This window comes from Mirounga angustirostris, unplaced genomic scaffold, assembly GCF_029215605.1.
Source record: "Mirounga angustirostris isolate CCGP_5_RB_7025 unplaced genomic scaffold, mMirAng1.0.hap1 SCAF_8, whole genome shotgun sequence".
In the NCBI taxonomy this organism is placed as follows: Eukaryota; Metazoa; Chordata; class Mammalia; order Carnivora; family Phocidae; genus Mirounga; species Mirounga angustirostris.
Window position 1 is genome coordinate 100472324 of NW_026991716.1, and position 17579 is coordinate 100489902.

At 41.0% G+C, this 17579-nt stretch overlaps 1 protein-coding gene across 3 annotated transcripts in view; it reads left to right on the forward strand.

The window, feature by feature from the left end:
- DSE (dermatan sulfate epimerase) overlaps positions 1-17579 on the forward strand; it is a 112295-nt gene that overhangs the window by 38246 nt on the left and 56470 nt on the right. The window contains exon 1 of one of the 3 annotated variants that reach the window (XM_045865363.3): positions 2292-2768. The exons of the other annotated variants lie outside the window; for them this stretch is intronic. The gene's annotated coding sequence lies outside the window, so the exon portion shown is untranslated. Of the gene's footprint in view, positions 1-2291; positions 2769-17579 lie in introns of those variants that run through there. 3 annotated transcript variants of the gene reach the window in all.

Below are 17579 nucleotides of genomic sequence, written 5' to 3' on the forward strand. Positions count from 1 at the left end.
GAGGGGGGAGGGTCAGAGGGAGAATGGGGCTCCTTGCTGAGCAAGGAGCCCCATGCGGGACTCGATCCAGGGACTCCAGGATCATGACCTGAGCTGAAGGCAGTTGCTTAACCAACTGAGCCACCCAGGCGCCCCGAATACTTGCATTTTAAAATCACCTAGTACTTCTAAGTTTTTTTCAAATCTAGTATTTTCATATTTTGGCCTAGTGGAAGTGGAGAATGATACAGAGGAGGTGTCTTATCCTCATTTTAGGGGTGTGGAAATGGAAATATTGTGAAGGTAAGAGATTTGTCTGTCATTTTTACAAATAGTTAGTGGCCTACCTTAAATACAAGGTGAACCCACATTGCACATTTAATTCGACTTTTCTCCTTCATGACTCCAAGTTCATGTGATTAAAGACTCTTAAATTTCATTTTCCTACAGATGTAGTTTATTATCCCTTTTACTACTCACTACTGTCCAGGGACTGTCAGTTCCATCAAATGCTTATGTGCTTCCCAGACTTCTGTAAACTGGCTCTTTACAGACCCCCTTCCCACAGCTCCCTCTGCTTCCACTCTGGGCCTTATAAGGATTCCATTGTGGGGCTTCTTCGAATTCCCGAATTCCTGCAGAGTCCTAGGCTCATCGCTAAGTTCTCCTTAGCTGCCTTCAGGTCTTTGAGTGCTTTACCACTTGTGTGGCTTGCTTCTGCCTATCCAGGCAAGCTCCAGCCTGTTGGGGGTGTGGAATCCAGATCCTTTTTCAGATGCCCAGAAGAGTATAAACCTGCAGGAGGCAGAATGAGCGTTTGCAGAGCCTGTTGGAGATCACAAAGAAGAAAAGGGAATGATTTTAATTTGGCAAGAGAAGAAAAGACAGTTGAGGCCATCTGTTTATTTCTTTTTTTTAATCTTTTTTTTTTTTTTAAGATTTTATTTATTTATTTGTCAGAGAAAGGGAGAGAGAGAACAAGCAGGGGGAGAGGCAGGCAGAGGGGGAACCAGGCTCCCCGCCGAGCAAGGAGCCCGATGCGGGACTCGATCCAGGGACCCTGGGATAATGACCTGAGCCAAAGGCAGACGCCCAACCGACTGAACCACCCAGGCGTCCCCCCATCTGTTTATTTCTTGGGGTAGTTTGTAATTCAGTAATTCAGAAGAACACTATGAATTTTTAATGTGTGTGAAGATTACCAGTGGATTTCCTTCTAGTTGTTTCAATTCCCTAGGGATATTCCGTAAGCATGAACGTGGTAAGTGTTGTCATCAAATGTTAGTAAACAATTCCTGAAAGAACAGAATTTCCCTCTTCAGTAATATCTAGAAGCTATAAACATATTGATAATAAGTGTGGTTTGACATTTTATATTTGGGAATGGTTATGGCCATTAGATAAGTATGGTCCTGTTTTTAAAAATATAACAAGACATATATGCAGTTAACTCTCAATGGCTTGTACGTGACATATGTATTGTAGGTTTTTTGTGTCCATCTGCTTTGTCCTAGACAGGGTCAGAGAGAGTTTGCGACTGAGTGTATATTTCTACATGCCAAAAAAATTTTTTGGTATTATTTATGGAATTAATATTGCCTCTCTTCTCCCCAGTTAATATGAAAAAATAGCAGGATAATCATAGTAAAATTCCCTGTTTAAATTAGTATACACTGCTCTTTTTTTTTTTTTTAAAGATTTTATTTATTTATTTGACAGAGAGAGACACAGCGAGAGAGGGAACACAAGCAGGGGGAGTGGGAGAAGGAGAAGCAGGCTTTCCGCGGAGCAGGGAGCCCGATGTGGGGCTCGATCCCAGGACCCTGGGATCATGACCTGAGCCGAAGGCAGACGCTTAACGACTGAGCCACCCAGGCGCCCCACACTGCTCTTTTAGTAGAAATCGAATAGGTCCACAATCAGTTAAAGAACTGTCATTGAAATCTTTCCCTTTGAAATATTCATTGCATACACAGATGCCTTAGAGTTGTAAATTTCTATTTGTTGATTAAATCAAGGCTTCTGCATTTTTCTTGCATGTAACAAACTTAGGTACTAAGCAACAGGCACTTGATGCATGCAGATGTTATACCACAGCAAAGTTGAATCAGCATTTCATAACTCTTAAAAGGAATTTGTAAAGGAAATGGGCTTACCAAACTTGTGGGTCTATAATATTTTTATTGATGAAGTACACAGGCCATATACTGGCTTTACTATTGGAGTCTAATGGCTAGTGCAAGAAAAATGGGGATATTAGTTAGCAATTCATGAAGTGGGAGGTAACAACGTTAGGCTGGTTACCTACATTTCAGTGTATAATGTAGTAATCTGCACATTATGTTGTGATGCTAGCAGGGATTACTCATTTCCAGATGTCACAGTCGACACACTGACGCTTAGATTTAGAAGACTCCCTTAGATTGAAGTATGGAAAGGGTTATTGCATTGCTAAGGTTCGTTTGCATCCAGAAAGTTGCGTCACTGACAAGAAACTCACGAATTGCATGATGAAAATCACCAAGTAGTTTAAAAGTGTTCCCATGCCAAGGTACGCTCAACAGCCTGGCAGGCCCCGGAGAGGGGCGGGGAAGACTGCCTGGCTGCGGGACAGTCCCGCTTACCTTCTTTACAGCTCTGCCTGTAATTCTTTCTTCGTGAAGCAGCGCTGTTTTTGTTGTTTGAGCCTCCTGAGGACAGACTATAGGTCATGGATTTCTAGAATTCTACAAATTCTGGTGAAGAACTCTTCTTGGGGCCTTGGCTGTTTCAGGATAGCATTCTAGGAGGTACAAATGGGGCCAGAGTCACCAACAGTGTGGGTAATCAGGCTTGGGCCAGCTGCATTTTGGAATCACCTGCAGTGTTTACACTTCTCCCTTGGGGGGGATGGGTCTGGCAGGAAGGAAAAAGTAGCCTGAAAGGGAATGTTGAACAGCTGTTTCCCATCTTCCCTGAAGAGAAGAAGAGGAAATCGACTTACTGCAAGTATCAGGAGGGATTTATGCTAAATACAGGGAAGTTTTTCTGAATATTTTAACCTTTAGAATGGCTTTCTGAAGGAGGCCTTGGAGTTCTTCTGTGTTTAAAAAGGTTTAACTGAGGGCGCCTGGGTGGCTCAGTTGGTTGAGCGACTGCCTTCGGCTCAGGTCATGATCCCGGAGTCCCGGGATCGAGTCCCGCGTCGGGCTCCCTGCTCGGCAGGGGGGCTGCTTCTCCCTCTGACCCTCCCGACCCTCCCCCCTCTCATGTGCTCTCTCTCTCTCTCAAATAAATAAATAAAAAATCTTAAAAAAAAAAAAAAAAGGTTTAACTGAGGCTGTCCTGGAGGGATGTTAGCATCGGTCTTCTCGGGCTCTAATTTTATGACTTCGGCTCATCTGGATATGAAAATCTTAGGAATTAAAAAGGACTTAATTATATGAATGTAGAAGAAATGGTCAGTTTTAGTGTTTGAAACATAAGTTATCTTTATGGTTTCTACTTAGCATTTTTGTTATTAGAACAAAGTATTTGCTCACTGGCTAAATACTGATTATGTGTAAAAGTCCTTTAATAACCTTTCATTCAGGTACACATTATAATATCTGAAAATTCCTCTTCTCTATACTTAATCGGTTTCCTCCCCCAAACAGGTTGCTTTTCTCCACATTTCTTTTTTATTCAAGAAAACCGTTAAAAAAGGTTTTGGCACCAGACTATAGTATTCCATTTGGGCTTTTCAGTAATATCTTTTATGTTTTTCTGCTCTGTTTTTTTTATAGTATAACTAGACCGGCAGTAGTGGCCATAGGAACATATGGGGCATTCATCAGTCATGTGGTCAAAATACAGAGGTTGCCTATGTCAGAAAGAGTCTGGAAACTTCTCTCATTTACCAAACTTCTTATAGCAGTATTTATGGTTAAAAATTAATTATGGTACTTATAAAAATGGAAAGTGAACTTTGTTTCATTTTTGTTTAAGAAAATAGAATCTCCAAGAGAATTGAGAGTTTCAGGCCAGTGGTTCTGTTTTTTCTCAATATTAAAATTAGACAGTACTTGAGGTGTAATTCTCTTAAAAGCAGGTTTATTTTGATGCAACAGCAAGTGTTGGAAAAAGCACTCTCAGCCAGTGTCAGTGGGCAAGAAGTGGAGCCCAGCAAAGTCAGTGTCTTAGGCAGTTGGAATCGGTGTTTCAACTTAGTTTTGCAGTCCATGGTTTTAAAGCAGTTTTGAAATGACCTTTCTCAAAGGAAATTCTGATTCTTGGAGGCACTGAAAAACCTGCAGACTTATCTTAGGTAAGAGTGTCTTTTGCTGGCCCCTTTGGTGGTAAGCTTAATTTCTTCTTTCCCTCCTTTATCTTTACCTTAAGTCTCCCACAAGTTAGAGGCTATCAGTTCTACTGAGAACCCAGTAGAAGTAGAGAGCAAAATAAGAATCTGTTAGGGTGCCTGGCCAGCTCAGATGGAAGAACCAGTGACTCTTGATCTCGGAGTCGAGTTCCAGCCCCATATTGGGTTATAGAGATTACTTAAATAAATGAACATATAATATAAAAATCTTAAGCTTCACCGTTTCTTCTAAGGAAACCGAGCATTGTTCAGATTGGATTCCACGTTAACCATGTGTTGTGTTATGGTTCTAAGGTTCTCACCATTAAAATTTTTAGACTTACTGTGACTTGTATAGAATTATTCCATATTAAATTCAAATTAACAAATAGTTAATTTTGAGTATCTGCTGCAGGAACTTGAGAGCTTTACAAATTCAATTTCATTTCTAGTTGTTGAATTTCATCTTGCCAGTTTCAGGTTAAGTTGGACCACATTCAGTATCTCTTTCTTGGGGAAGAAATGTGTGTAGTATTTATACTACTAAATTGCCATAAAATGATAAATCCTGTGCCTAAAGAAGGTGAATTGAGCTAGCAGTGTTAGGGCAGATATGTAACAGATCCTTCTTTGTGTGCTTACACCTTTTTTTCTTGTTGGTGAAGCCACTGAAGTTTGGTTCAGTGATTGCAAGTTTTAGAAAAGATAAATCTGTGTTACTTGGGAATGAATGCTTTGATATATAACTTTTTCCACTGTACTTTTGAACCTGGAGAGTTAGATGAAAGAACATTATACTTCAGCGATAGAAATACTGAAAGGATTTAGTCATTCTGCAAGTATTTGCCAGGTACTTCTGTGTTTAAAGGGACGTCTGTGTGGAGGCTAAGAGGGGAAGCATACAAAATAAATAGGACATGGTTTCCAGGCTTGGGGAGCTATAAAATCTGGTGGGGGAAGGATAACCAAGTACGAAACTTTATGAGAACAACTAAGTGCTGACCAGAGCTGAATGCATGCAGTAGAATGGCAGGAAGGAGGAGATCCGTAGGATTACCCTGGCAGAGAATACCCAGCTAGGAGGGGAGAACGAACTGGGCCTCAGAGGACTTTATGCCAGAAAGGGGAAGGGAAAAAGCATCACAAGCAGGGCAGCTGAGCCAAGGCACAGGAAGCAGAGAAAGGGAGTGGCTGCTAGGTCGAGGAGAACTTGGGAAAACCATGGGAATTCACTTCTCTCCTGTAACATTCTCTTTCCTTTCTTCCCTTCGTTATGCATCTGTTCTTCAAGTGTTTCTTGAAGGTCTGATTGCATGTAATCAGCTGTGTATGACACTTTAAGAAAGACCAGACCAAGACCCCAGCCTCACAACAGCTTATACCTCAGTGGGTAAGATTCACCTCCAATCCCTTTTGGATCCAGAGAAGACTGAAACCATAAATATGAGAGAGGAAGATAACATATACCTTCAAATAACTCAGTGTGCATGTAATTAGTACTAAATGCATACATTAGTAAATGCATATAAAGCTATAAATATTTTTATTGACCTCTTTTTAGGCCCAATTCAGGGACCACCTCCTCAGTACATCTTTCTCCACCCCAGCTTGTGGTAACTTCTGTAAATCTCCCTAGTAATTTGTCATTCTCATGCAAACATCCTTCTTTTTATTTTAGTGGTTTGTGTAAAAATTTCATTTCTTTTGCCATCTTATAAGATGATGTAAGCACCTTCTTGGCTGGCATTATTCCTGAATTCTCAAGGAATATTGAACAACGCATATACGAGGCCACAGGGGAGACCACTTATGGATGGAGCTGCCAGGGAAGGCTTTGTAAAGAATGTTGTATCTTTGAGAAAGATAAGAGTTTGGGTGTGGAGCAGCATCGAGGAGGAATTCCATGAACGAAAATAACAGTGGGAATAAAGGACAAAAATGTGAGTTGTGCTGAAGCAAGGAAGAGCAGGTAAGTACAAAGGGAGAATTTGTGTAGGGAGGAAATGAGTGATGAAATGAAGGTAGGCAGGTGCTAGATTGTGGAAGCTCTTGGATGAGAAATTTGTTCGTTTTATTGTGGGAAATAGAGGCTCTTGGATAGAAAAGTGATATTATAATCGTGATTGTTTAATTTGTGAGGAATTTTGTGGTTTACAAAGATAGTTGTTTCATGGGTAGTATGGTCAGACTGCGTGGGTTTCTCTCTTGGCTCTTCACTATGTATGTGACCTTGGGTAACTTACTCAATCCACCTATGCCTCAGTTTCCTCATCTGTAAAAAGGGGATGATATTAATATCTACATTATGGGCCTGTGGTGAAGATTAAATGAGTTAATCCGTGTGAAGTACTTAACACTGTTCCTGGCACTTGGTAAGCACTATATATATTTATTGTTTATAGCAGTAAGAATTACGATCTCTGCTTTTGAAATGAGAAAACTATAGAGCTAGGACTGCATTTGCTAGAGCTGCTGTAACAAAGTACCTCTAACTGTGTGGCTTAAACAACAGAAATTTATTCTCACAGTTCTAGAGGTTAGAAGTCTAGAATCAAGGTGTTGATGGGGTTGGTTCCTTCTAAGGCCATGAAGGAGAATCTGTTCCATGCCTCTCTGCTAGCTTCCGGTGGTCAGTCTTTGGCATTCCTAGGCTTGGCAATACTTCACCCTGATCTCTACCTTCATCATCACATGGCATTCTCTGTGTGTCTCTCTGTCTCCAAATGTTCTCTTTTTATAAACATACCATATTGGATTAGGGACCCATCCTACTCCAATATGAGCTTTTCTTAATCAATTATATCTTACAACCCTGTTTCTAAGTAAGGTCACATTCTGAGATATGGGTGATTCGGACTTCTACATGATGAACTTTTATCAGACACAATTCAACCCATAACAGACTCCAAGTCAGATCTTTTGAGTCTATCACACTATGGCCATGGTGTGCCAGAAGGATTGTGGAAGAGGGGAGGTAGGTCTGTATGAGAGTCAGTTAGTGAGCTCTCCTTGGCTTTTCTTTCTCCTGTTTGCCCGGACCTGCACCATTCCCTGAATGGCTGCAGTGATGGACATGTCACAGAGACTCTTGAGATAAGGATATCTCCCTGTCTCCTGAAGGGATCTTTTGCATTTCTTTCTTCTTTCCAGCATAGCAGTCTCTTGCTTCTTTCCATTTGGGGATTGGAGAGAAAAGTATTCAGATAAGTTTAGGGATATTAAACTTACACTGGATAATTTCAGTCTTCTCTATAAATTTGGACGATTTATCACTGTCCCAAAGTATAGGTGAGAAAGGAAGAATTGAATACTTTTGGAAAGAGGCAAAAATCCAAAGTATCAACGTAAGGATTTTATTAAAGAGTCTATTGGAGATGAGTAAGTGGGTCAATATGCTGAAGTCAGATAGAAGTTGATGCCTCTCGGGTTTATTGTTGGAATTGAGGTGGAATGGGCAAATATGATTGAGGTTTGTGAGTCACTGAAGTTAAAAATATCCCCAAACAATAGAAATTGCCTGCAGTGGTTAAAAAGAGTACATCCACAAGTGGTGATTTCAAGTGGCAAAGGTACTAGGAGAGTCACAGAGAGAGCTAAGGGGTGGCCCCAGGAATTGAAAAGGCTCACTCCACCTTCCTTGTGGCTTGGGAAGAATGAGATGTGACCTCCCAGAGAGCATAGCAGAGGATAGGGTGTCACTGAAAAAATCAAAGTTTCTTTATAAAATCTTTAGTTTGGAAGGAGCCTAAGTGACATCTGCTCCCCCTCCCCTGCCTCATTTAACTCAGAAACTGCCTGACAGGTGGTCCTCTTACCTCCACATTCATTTAGGACGATACATGAGAAGAAAGTTTAGAAAATAAGATTAGTACAAAAGGGGTTTTCTCCAGCGTCCAGCTCCACGAAGAGAACACCATCAGATTAGACAAAAGAAATAGCTAGGTGGAAGCTGGTTGTGAGCAGAGAGGTTGGGTGAAATGTGTAGAGTGGAGATGAGAAGTGTATGCCTAGGTTAGGAGATGTGGAAAACAGAGCTACCGTTCCCAGAGTAGGATGCTAAAGACAGTATGAAATAGAAACAGTTGATTCACCAAGACATCCAGTTAAGCCTGTATAACCTTGGACATACAGACACAAACATTATTCTTTTGTTATTCTTTTGTTCTGCACAGTGATCATAGTCTTCAGCAGTCTAGTAAAGCTTTTCCTTAGTTTCCTGGCTAGTAACACTTTATAGATCTATAAAAACTCACCATAATAAGATATTTAGCACAAAATAATAGGAGTGGCATAGGTGTACGAGAAATAATTCATTAGAAAGCATCCTGATTGGGCGCCTGGGTGGCTCAGTTGGTTGGGCGACTGCCTTCAGCTCAGGTCATGATCCTGGAGTCCCTGGATCGAGTCCCGCATCGGGCTCCCTGCTCGGCGGGGAGTCTGTTTCTCCCTCTGACCCTCCACCCTCTCAGGTGCTCTCTCTCATTCTCTCTCTCTCAAATAAATAAATAAAATCTTTAAAAAAAAAAAAAGAAAGAAAGCATCCTGATTCTTTTGAATTCTCTAGCTAAAAGAAATGTTATCAGTAGAAGAAGGTTTTTTTTTTTTTTTTTAATTTGCAAATAGCACTAATAAAGCTCTTATACCAAACCATTAAATAATAATAATAATCTTTGGGAATACAGTTAAAAGTGGGGACATGAAGGGAATCACTCTAAATTTCAGAACAGAACAAATTTAATAAAAGTCTTAGCACCAGACAACCAACCATCCAGCAGAAAGAGAGGCCTGGCTGGTCTGGGCAGGAGTAGGTGGGAAAAGTGGCGGGATGTCTAATCCAATGTGAAATGAGCTGAAAGTTTTACGGTGGCATTTAGAGAAAGACCTGGAGAAAAACCCATGAAAACCATTTGTGGACTGTTGGGAAACAAAATGGGATGCTCAGGGCATGGAGTGTGATATGAGGTGGGCCAGGCACATTAACGAAGGTGTGACAAGACTTGGGGGCACAGCAAGCCACCTGCAGCCTGGGGCAGATGCGGTGCGAGCTTTGTGCCCCAGGGAGGCTTGAGAGGGCAGTGAGTATGGGGGCCGCTATCAGTAAACTGTAATAATCGCCCTGAGTAACCTTGAAAGGGTCAAACATTATAGTCCATTTTACCTCCAGATGGTTTGTCTTGGTACACAAAGATTTTTATTGCTTCTTTTTATGTAGTTATATAATTATATGTATAGTTATCTCTGAGTTTTTAAAGGTTTACATCTTGACACATTAGTTAATCCATTCAGTAAATAATCTCTGCATGTTTATTAAGTGCTGGGCACTCTTCTAGGTGTTGGGGATATAGCAGAAAGCAAAGTGCCCTTATGGAGCTTGCATTCTAGAAGGGGCAGCCAAGCAGACAAAAGAAATAAGTAAATTATATAGTAGATTAGAAGGTTGTAAGTGTTCTGAAGAAAAGTAAAATCCAGAAGGGAGTTAGGGAATGGTGGTGATTGATTTAAATAACGTGGTCCCAGCCAGCCTCGCCGAGGAAGTCACATTTGAACAAAAGCTTAAAGGAGGCGAGGGAGCAAGCCATGTAGATGTCTGGGGGAAGCATTCTAGGCAGGAAGAACACAGGTGCTGAGGAAGGAGCACGCCCCATGAGTACAAGGAGAGCAAGGGGGCCACATGGCTAGAATGGGAAAAGACACAGAGAGGCAACAGGGGCAGGCCACGTAGTGCCTTGAGAATGATTGTAAGCACTTTGGTTCTTACTCTGAACAATGGGAAGCCACTGAAGGATTTTAAACAGAGCAGTGACATAACCTGAATTGTGATTGAACAAGGACAGGTCTGGCTGCTGTGTTGAGAACGGCCATGGGGAAGTAAGGGTGAAGGCGAGCAGACTAGTTTGGGACCTTTGCAATAATTCTGGCAAGACATGCTGTGGCTTAGGCATAATGGCAGGGTCGAAAGTGTCTGGGTTCTGGATGTATTTGAGGGTGGAGTCAACGGAATTGGCTGATGGTTTAGACCTGGAGACAGAGTGGGCAAGGGAAGGAGGGGGAGTTTGGGCCTCAGTTGCTGGCAGTATTGATTGCCGGGAACTGAGATGGGCAAGTCCTGAGAAGACAGTGCCTGTGTCTTTGGGTTAATTACATATATGTATCATTGTTTTACAAACCAAGGCTGTGGTATTCTGAGTTTTGATTATGATTCATAAAAGGACATTTGGAAAGTACTCAGAGATTTCAGTGCCAAAGGACTATGATCTGTGAGACAAAAATGAGAATCGAAAAAAGTGCATATAAAAATGTTTGAGAATGTGAAAGGCAGCAAAAAAGGTTCAATGTTGTCATTGGTGAGTACTTGAAGATTGGAAAAATGGAAGAATGCTTGAATATAAGTAAGAAATAAAAACGAGCTTCATGTATAGTGAGAAAAGCATCACTCTCCAATATATACTCTGTATACATACTCATGAGTGTATTACTCATCCAATAAATGAAATTTTTATTTTGATTGAATAAGCTGGAATTATAGGTTTAATGCCAGCAAATTACTTTCCCATGAAATTCTTTTAAGCCTTTTGCCTAACATCTGTGTATTTCATTTTTTGGATAATACCTATAGCTTTTAGGCAGTCTCTAAGTCCAGTGCTGTAAATTCTGCTGTGTCTTTTGCTTCAACAGCAATATCCTTGGACAGAATCATTTTTCTGGGGATAAATCAGAGAAAAAAAGCAAAAGTTGAGTACAAGAAAAAGATTTGGTGAATATTATGCCAGTACTTTCTAATGGGGCAAATTATGTGGCAAGACTCATACTTCTAACAGGAGTTAAGATGATGGGACTAAGAAGAAGACTGGGGAGGGGGTTCCCCAAGACCACCATCAGACCCAGTGATCCACTAGAAGCCACTCACAAAAAGGTGTTTTAATCATGAATATAGTTTGACACAGCCAGGGGTACAGATTAAAATCAGCAAAGGGAAAAGTTGCGTGGGGGAGACTTCGGGAGAAAGCAGGCACAGGTTTCCAGGTCTCCTCTCTCAGTGGAGTGGCACTCCTGACCACAGTACGCGGCAGCAGGGGCCAAGCGTTGCCAGCCAGGGAAGCTCATCCCAGCCTTGGTGTCCAGAGCTTTCACTGGGGTCCCCACGTGTAGATGCGCAGCACCTGCATGACTGACTTTAGCTATCCAGAGTCTTGCCCCTCGGAGCAAAGATAGGAGTTTGTCATGAATCAGTGTTAGTATAAACTATCTGGTCATGCTGGTACTACATGGCCCGAGGCCTCAGGTATACAAAAATCGTGTATCTGGCAGAATATTACAAGGGCTCAGAGCTCCTCTTGAGCCAGTCCTGAAAACAGGCCTTTCTTAGAAATCTTACAGGGTTTGAGCAGTAAGCCTACTGGGTTAACCCTTTACTGCATAGCGTGGTTAGCATGGTAGGGCCTTGAGGATGCTATTAGTGTTTCTTAGAGTCATTGTGAGAGACTGAACCTATAGGACCTGATCCTGGAGGAGAATGATATCAGGACATACCCCAAATATACACAGTTTTAGCCAAATTCATAAATGAGTGAAACTGAGTAGATTACATATCAGAGGTTAAGTGTGTTTTGTGGTACTTGGCCCGAGAATCTATAATTGATGTCATGACTCATTCCACAGAGGTTTGCAGATACTGGGCTAGAGGAGCAGAGGACCTGACCTGCAGGGACATGTGGTGTTGACTGAAATCAGGAAAGAGGTGGAAAGGAGGAAAGGGAGGCCTCAAGGTGACATTGAGGCAGAGGAATTGGTTCATTTGACTCTGGAGGCTGAGAAGTCCCATGATCTGCTGTCTGCAGGCTGGAGCCCAGGAAAGCTGGTGGTATAACCCCAATCCAAGGGCAGGAGAAGACTGATGGCCCAGCTCAGGCAGGCAGGCAGACAGGCAGAGTGCGCACAGAGTGTGAGCGTGCATGAATGAGAATGAAATCTCCTTCTGCCTTTTGTTCTGTTCAGACCCTCAGTGGATTGAATGGCTCACCCACATCAAAGAGAACAATCTCCTTTACTTTTACTTGGTCTGCTGATTCAAATGCTAACCTCTTGCTGAAACCCCTTCGGAGACACATCCAGAAATACTATTTAACCAGATATCTGGTACCCATAGCCTGGCAAGTTGACACATAAAATTAACCATCACACCTGGTAAGAAAGAAAGTCACATATCTGAAAATCCAAGGGGGAGAATTGGTTATAGAATTAAAGATAGTTTTATCCACAAATTCAAGGAGTTACATTACCAACTGGAAGTTAATGTGTATTGCCATTTATTTATTTATTTATTTTTAAAGATTTTATTTATTTATTTGAGAGGGAGAGAATGAGAGAGAGCACATGAGAGGGGGAGGGTCAGAGGGAGAAGCAGACTCCCCGCCGAGCAGGGAGCCCGATGCGGGACTCGATCCCGGGACTCCAGGATCATGACCTGAGCCGAAGGCAGTCGCTTAACCAACTGAGCCACCCAGGCACCCCAATGCGTATTGCCATTTTGGGGAAGTAGAAAATTATTTAAATCAAACATCAGATTTTTTGAAGTCAAACTTAGGTTCAGAAGTGATTTTTTCATCTTTTAAATTTCATCTAGACTGGTATTTCTTTTTTTTTTTTTTTTTTAAGATTTTATTTATTTATTTGAGAGAGAGAGAATGAGAGAGAGCACATGAGAGGGGGGAGGGTCAGAGGGAGAAGCAGACTCCCCGCCGAGCAGGGAGCCCGATGCGGGACTCGATCCCGGGACTCCAGGATCATGACCTGAGCCGAAGGCAGTCGCTTAACCGACTGAGCCACCCAGGCGCCCTAGACTGGTATTTCTATGTGTAGTATGTTTTTCTGGCTGTAAACACATGTGTCATTGTGGTATATCAGAAAGCTTTATCTCTCTATATAAATATTGGTTGATGAAGAAATAGTATTAGATTGAAGACTTCTTTTCTTCTCAGACGTGTTGAGTTACTTGGAATATGTAGTCTGAAGGTTATAAATGTGCCGTTGAGCTGGAAGAAGGAGAAACCTCTTGGCCTACTTTGTATTTGTCAAAATATTTGATATTTTTAGGCTCCTGATGACTCTGCAAGGTTCTGAGCACACAATGCATTGTACCTATTTTAAAAATAACATTCTGTGTGATAGTTTTGTGAGCGCTTCCTCCTGGTGTCATGGCACACTTCCTCTCCGTTGGACCGACCTTGGTCTCATTGAGAAGATGATGATGACTGCTAACACTTAGGTATATCAGCTAATTGAAGATCACAGAGACCCTATGAGGAAGGTATTATTTTATCCAGTCTCTGGAGGGGAAAACAGGGACATAGCTAGGGCCGTGGTGGTGCTGGGATTCAAACTTTGGAAGTCTGGCTCCAGCTTCTGGTTACAGCCACTAATCATGTTCTGAAGTGAACAATGATGACTAGCATTTTGGGGGAACTCTTACCAGAAAGTGTTAAGTGCTTTATAGGTGTTATCTCATTTATTCTCCTAACCGTTATATGAGACAAATAATATTTTCATTTTCATTTGAGATAAGGGACTAGGTTTCAACAGTTTGCTTGTCCAAAGTCAGAGCGGTAAACAAAAGCCACTCTGATTCCCCTGTGAGCTCTCTTGGCCACCTCTCCAGTCTGCCCTTGTCAGTCTATGGCAGGAAGAAAAATTGTACTTTAGCTTTTTAATGATTATTTATGGTTTTGTTTAACTGTTGTTATTTGAAATTGTATGAAGTTATATTTAGCCACTAGCTTCATTCTCTTTATCTTCTTTTCTATGCTTTATATTTTTAGCCAGTAATGCCAGAAAAGTGTTTTCGTGGTTAAAGATATTGCTGAGAAAGCTATAGCTGGTTTTGTAGAACCTTCCAGAGAATCTTTGGTTACTTACTGTTCAGAAAAATTTTGGAGAAAAAAATGATTGTTAATTTTCTTTTGGGGCCAGCTATAGTCTATTAAATAACTTATGTTGGATTAAGGGAGAATTCCTTTTTATTTTTATTGTCAGACTAATACAAGTTCTGCAGTTTAAAATAAACCAATTCAGGGGTGGCTCAAGAGACTGACTCTTGATTTCAGCTTAGGTCATGATCTCAGGGTCATGGGATCAAGCCTGGAGTGGGGCTCCACTCCGCTCTTGGCAGGGAGTCTGCTTGAGATTCTCTCTTTCTGCTCCCCTCCCTCTGCTCCTCCCCCTGCTCGCACTCCCAATGCATGCACGCTCGCTCTCTCTCTCTCAAATAAATAAATCTTAAAAAAAAAACCCAAAACCTCAGAAACATCATTTTCATAGATTTTTATCCTATAATTATTAAGGGCAGAGCATAATGTTTCTTGTTTACTTTTTATCCCTGTGCCTAGCATGGTTCCTGGACTTAATAGCTGCTCAATATGTAGCTGAATTAATTAATTAATATTTACAAGAAATTCTTACCTCCGACATGGATGGGAAATTGATTTTCCAGTTCTGGAAAACAATGCATTGGAAAACTTAATGTGCATAAATTACTACTTTTTAAACACTTTGGAATACCAAAAAGAAATACACTTAATTATATTCAACATTATATTATCTGAAAATAGTATCAGAATAAAAAAATATTTTTAAACAATTTTATTTATTTATTTTTAAGATTTTATTTATTTATTTGACAGGGAGAGGGAGAAGCAGGCTTCTTGCAGAGCAGGGAGCTCAACGCCAGGCTCGATCGCAGGACCCTGAGATCATGACCTGAGCCGAAGGCAGATGCTTAACTGACTGAGCCACCCATGTGCCCCCAGAATAAAAAATTTTGAAAATACTTTAGCATATTTTATTTTAATACCATCATTAAGAAAATCAATTATAATTGTAGTAAAGAGGTACCAATTAGAAGGTGTCCAATTGTTAGACTGCTAGATAAACTAGAATTTACTTATAGCTTAGAAAGTATAACCATATCATTTCCTCTTTTAGACTTTTTGTAAGCAAAATTAGCTGCTTCATTGATCTCCTCAGTGACTTTGTAAATCTTCCACCATACCTCTACCCTGCTTTCTCTTTGCCCCCATGAAAGTATAGATTTTACTTCCTTTCTATTTTCTGACAGCCATGCTCTCAAAAACTGGGTCTAATTTGTTTTTAGGTAATACCTTCATTTATTTATTTTTTAAAGTAAGCTCTGTGCCCAACGTGGGGCTTGAACTCATGACCCCGAGACTAAGAGTTGCATGCTCTACCTACTAAGCCAGGCAGGCACCCCAAAAGCTGGATCTTAATGGTTCTTAGTTTTGTAGTAATGTGCACCAGGCAGAACTCTACCACTAAATGATGCCTTCAGTTTGATAGCCACTAAATTACTTATTCAAGTAGTCCTCTGGTGAATGGGAGATGGAGCCTTCATTTTATCTTTATTTATTTTTTTAAAGATTTTATTTATTTATTTGAAAGAGAGAGACACAGCGAGAGAGGGAACACAAGCAGGGGGAGCTGCAGGCAGAGGGAGAAGCAGGCTTCCCGCTGAGCAGGGAGCCCGACGCGGGGCTCAATCCCAGGACCCCGGGATTATGACGAGCCGAAGGCAGATGCATAACGACTGAACCACCCAGATGCCCCAGGAGCCTTCATTTTAAACATAATTTAGGTTAACCATTCTTCTTCTTTTTTTTTATTTAAAAAAAAAAATTATTTTTTTAAAAAATTTTATTTTATTTATTTATTTTTTAAAAATTTTATTTATTTGATAACCTTCGGCTCAGGTCATGATCTCAGGGTCCTGGGATCGAGCCTGGCGTTGAGCTCCCTACAAGAGGGGGTAGGATCAGAGGGAGAAGCAGACTCCCCGCTGAGCACGGAGCCCAACGCGGGACTCAGTCCTGGAACTCCGGGATCATGACCTGAGCCGAAGGCAGTCGCTTAACCAACTGAGCCACCCAGGCGCCCAGGTTAACCATTCTTCTTATAGAAGGAAGTTATATAGTTACCAGTGTTGGTCTAGGAAAGAAGTGAGCTTCAGATTACATTGTGAGAAAATGTATTATCTTCACAAAAAACTTTCCCAGAAACAATATAGAAGTGGTCTTGGACCGCACAGAGCTGCACTCAACTTACAAACCCAACTTAAAGTTTCTCCAGTGTTGAGTGTGAAGGTGGTGAGCACCATTATTATACACAGTGTGGTTTTGCTGTGTGGGTTCAGGGTTGTAATGACTCCCTCAGTAGTGGGTGGAAATTCTTGGGGGTTCCGTATACTATAATTTCATATTATGGATTTTTGTTTGGAAATGACTTTTTGGGGAGATATATTTCTTTTCACCTGAAATAAGGAAAACAATAAACCCTTAGTAAAAGGAGCTTTCATTTTGATTAAGAGCCCTTGGTTTTTAAAATATTCTTTTTTGGCTGAGTCTACAGGCTTTACACGTCAGGGAGTATAATTTTAGCAAATGATTGTGTAGTACCAAAACCATATGTTTTCTTAGGATTTGATGTATGTAAGAATAATGTTAGATTTATTTCACTACAGAAATTTACCAAGGGTATAAAACGTTTTATTTTGATATTGAGGTAGAATTATTTTTCAAAAAAGTATCCTAATTATACATTTAATAAAATGGAAATAGCAAAGTAAGGAGAACTTTAAAAATGTGTACATTTTGAAGTAGTATGTGAGACCACAGCAAGATGTTTCTCAAATACTTGGAAATAGATTTCTCTGAGAGTTAAATCCTAAAATAGATCAGAGAAGGAAATGTGCAGTTCTGTTAAGATATGTTAGTGTTCTCAGGGCATCAGAATTTGCCTGAAACCTGATTGGAGGCCTAAATATGAGGAAACTTGGGTTTCAATGGAGTCGTAGTTGCTAACTTCTACAGTGCCTATACATTTTCCAGGGAAGAGGATCTGGAGTCAGGGGCATTTTGTTGTCCGGTTTGCAGGACTGTTTTATGTTTTAGCCCTTCATGGATGTGGGCACATCCAGTTCTAGTGTGAGAAGTATTTAACTATCCTCATCAGGTAACTGACTACTGGGTCTATCCATTGGCTTGGGCAAACAGGAACAGGTACTCTTGAGCTAAACCTGGTGGGGGTCGTGGCAGGAGCTGTGGGGTATGTAGATTTTGCTCTTCTTTCCTAAATATCATTACAATTCAATTTAAAAATTTTTGTTTTTAATGACATCCCCAGGGCGTCTGTGACAGATGCTGACAACGTGGCTTCCTTTCAAGAGAGTTATGGCGGTGATCTTGACTGGTTGAGTTGCCCCAAGCCCAAGGCCCCT